Source organism: Lepisosteus oculatus, chromosome 17, assembly GCF_040954835.1.
Source record: "Lepisosteus oculatus isolate fLepOcu1 chromosome 17, fLepOcu1.hap2, whole genome shotgun sequence".
Classification (NCBI taxonomy): domain Eukaryota; kingdom Metazoa; phylum Chordata; class Actinopteri; order Semionotiformes; family Lepisosteidae; genus Lepisosteus; species Lepisosteus oculatus.
The window spans coordinates 6,978,888-6,983,032 of NC_090712.1; positions in this window are offsets into that span (position 1 = coordinate 6,978,888).

Sequence of the window (4,145 nt, forward strand, 5' to 3'; positions counted from 1 at the left end):
TCCTTTGCTGTTTTCTTTATTTCCCGCTTTAACTGTCATTAATGTAAACATTTTGGAACTCACATATGATCAGTTGGCAGTGGTTATCATGACAGCTATTATGGTTGTCAGTGTATTCTTGTACCCTTGCAAACGGCTCGCACCTTTTTCTGGGTGAAAACACAGATTTGGCCTGGCTATACCATTATATGCGTCATTGAAACTTTTTTCACCAGTGGGATTTTTTCCCTCATGGAAAGTAATGCCTATTTATTTTACTTCCCCCGAGGAAATTGCTGGGTAAAGTAAATTTTGCATTTGTACACTTGCTGGTAAAATTTGAACTATATAAAGTGACGTCACTTCTTGTTGTTTTTTATGGTGCAAATGTCAGATCCTTATTAGAATACAAATCCTTGGTAATAATTCCTTTCCATCTTCCCCGATTCAGACCTGGTAAATTGAATAGGCCTGAGTACTGCTGCAAGATCTGTCCGTTTGAAGAGTTTCGGATTGCTGAATGAATCTGGCTGATAAAAGAATAGGGGGAGTCTGCCATTGAATCAAAGAGCCTCTCGCCTCCATGAGAAAAACTCTAGTACTCCGATGCAGAGTTTGTATTATCTCAGGTTAAATTAAGCACCCGGTATGCTCTGCAGATATTCTTAATAGCTCATTACAAATGTTTTAAAAATTGAAGTAAAATGCTGAAATGCATCAATTTCTTGGTGTCTTTTCTTCAATTATTCTTTTTTAGACGTTCTGCCCCTTCTGCATAGCTCCATGTTCATGATTAAATGGCATTTAAAATGAGGAACAATAGTGAATAGCAATTAGAAATCACAATGTGACAATTTTATACTTTTGAAATGTTGGGAATTGAGTTCACTTCCGAAGCTACGTTTAAATTTAAAGCAGACTTACTGATCGTGTATTAAATGAGACGGAAGTTAAGTGGTAACCTTCCAAATTCCAAAAACTGCAAAAGTAAGATATTTTAAAGTCTTTCCTGTTTAAGTTTGTAGGACATTATAAGTATTTTTTCTTGGATTTCTTACTTCATGTGGAAAATAAAGGGTAAGTCACACATTTGGCTCAATTTACTCATACATTATTAAATCAGTTTTTCAGGCTTTTTGGGACTTGTCAGGGGATAATAACATGCCGAAATTGAATGCAATTCTGTTACTCAGTATATCACTTGCATGGGGAGTCTATAAGTCACTGTCCTGTGGCTTTTAACTTTGTTTTTGCTTTGCTTTCCATCACTGTTGTAATTGCTGCGTAGTTTAGTCGTCTTGTTTTTTTAATGCTACAGCAGCCAGTAGGGGGCGCTTGGAGATTACTGTGCGTTTTACATGGGGATTACAAAACATTCCCTGAACTGCAGAGTAGTATTAAACACATAAACCATCTTTTGAAGGTTAAAATTTACATTTAAGGGTTCAATATGCTTTCAGCTCTAGAATAACAAATTTTCCCCTATGAACCATTGAACCATTTGATGATCCATCGATCTTTTTGCTAATTGCTTGCTGGAGAAATAATGCTTGTCCACAGTACTTTTAATTGGACCAATAAGCTGTTAGAATTTAGCACTTTCAGTTGAAATCTAAAGAAGCCTTTGAACCTACGGTTCAGAAATAAACCATTTCTTTTCTTTCACTTTTCTCCCCACCTCAAAATAATATGCTTGTAAACGTTTGGATTTTCAAAAACATTTTGTAATTTCCATCTTTTTCTGTACTCATTACCATCTACAGGAAGTCTAAACAATGTGAGATGTTTCAAGGCTAAATGTTAAAATCCAAATGAAAATTAGTGTAAATTCTTTAGGTGTTTTTTGAAATATCTTACAAATAATGATCGGTTCACATCTGGATGTTTCCTGGGATTATACCTTGTCATTTTTCTGTCCAGAGCTACATGCTGTACGAAAAAAAGCACATTAAGTAAATCCATGTATCCATCTGTTTTCAGTCATTGTATGCTGTTGAAAGCCCAGCTGCACACAGTAAACGTGTTCCCTGTTGTAAATTTTAGATTAAGTCAGAATGACCTTGTTTTGGACTGAGATTTTATTGAAAATGAACGGATGGATTTTTCAAATTATTTAAATGGAACATGGTTTCTAAGAATCTATTCATAAAAAGGATTATCCAATTTTTTTTTTTGCTTCCAGCAAAAGAGAAAAATAATTTACTGAGTTGTTCATCATTTGGACAGGTCAACTGACCCAGTGGCTATATCCTTATTTGATCCTGTTAGCTTTAGCGGGGTATCGCAGATAGAAGGATAGAAAATACAGGTTCACCAGAAGTCAAAGTGCATTGCTATGTCTCTTGGTAAGTGATGAACAGACAGCCTTCAAAGGTATAAGAACCATTCAGCACAAACCATGGCTGACTTGCAAGAAAGTGTGTTCAACTGCTCGCCATCTCTGTGTCTTTATTCAACTTTCAAGCTATTGGGAAACTTTAAGGAACTAATTGATAAACATATTTTTCTTAAGCCCCAATATCAATATTTTTTCAAAATTCATCATTTATCAAAATTTCAGTTTTGTGCTTGCATTTTCTAACTACATTCAACAAGGGGGTGGTGTTGGAGCAAGATGGCAAACCCTTGCTCCTTCTACCTTTCCCAGTAACCTGTCCTGTACTGGTTCCCAATACTAATCTAGGTGACCCACACACCAGTCTTTGCTTCACCTTCATTAGAGCATTGAAGACTTACTTGATCTGAATTGAGTTGGTCCAGTTGAAAACTGTCTTTGCAGTTTGTTTCTAGTCACAAGTGTGGGATTTTATTTTACTTAAAAAAATACAATGGTCAAAGCTCCAACATGTTTAAGAGCTGGAAACAGTTCAGATGAATCTGATGATTTATTAAGTCAGCGAAGGGTTTGGGTGTGTAACTGAGGCCTCGGCTGGAACAAAACCCAACGGGTGTGTGGGTCACCAGGACGAGGATTGGGGACCACTGCAGCACCACGTAACCAATGACCTGTGGCGGCCTGATCAGGTGACCACATGTGGCAGGTTGCTAACGAATGCAGTGAGGGCGCGATCTGCCATTTTGCTCTCCTGCAGCAATACCAAAAGGAAAAAGTTTAGAGGCGTGCCGGTGTGCACAAGGAACAGAGGGAAATGAATTACATGAGGAAAAAGTATGAAGAATGAATAGAATAAATGTAATAATTCAGTGGTGGAGTGTTTTCGCACCACTCTAAAGTTTCCATCACCAGCTCAACCTCTGTGTGAAAGACTTCTCACCCCTGAAGAATGCGTCACTTAAGTTACAGACAGATGCAATTAAAGTGCTACATTTTGTTTTTTACACTGTACAATTTGTTGAACACAAAGAATACACACACAACCCATTTGAAATGTTTCACTAGAACTATGTTACTAAAGAATCACAGGAAAAATATATTCACCAGATTTGAAGTTTTTCTTTAGCAAAAGTACATTCTATTCTTTATTTTACTGTGAGAAACTGAAGGTCATAAAGTTAAAAACCGTAACAGAGCACCTGTTACTAATAACTTGCTGATCTTCTCCATTTCCCATTTTTACAAAAAGACATGAGCTGTGAGCATTAGGGGGGATGGTGATTATGTACAATGTGGTAGACGGTGTAGATATGCATACTGTAAAGGGTAAGTAGGTTACATTTTTTGGGATTGTAGCTCACGAAGGAAAATCTAGTGGATCTCAAACAATTCAAAACAACGGAATAATAAAATATAATTAAGCGTCCCCTGAAACCTATCTTCACTTAATTACCTAAACAGTTCAAGATGTTCTGAAAGACAACATAATTGAAAACTGAATGTAGACATAAAATAACAAAGACCTCAAGTTAAAAGCTGGAGTTAAAGTGCAGGAAGTCTGTAGAATCAAATTTCTTTGGCCAAATGTGAGACCAAATTGATACATCTGTTCTCAATCCTGAAGTATCCATACTCTTTGTGTTTCCTTACATAAATGAATATCCCAACATTACATGGAAAACAATGGTATCTTCTATAGTTTAACAGGAATAATTCTAAGGTGATGGAAAGAATGTGATTTTTGTCCTCTTTTTGCACACAGTAAAACCTGAATGAGTCCATCACACTACAGAATTAATCTGTAGTAATGCTATAGGTAAATAGCACAAGA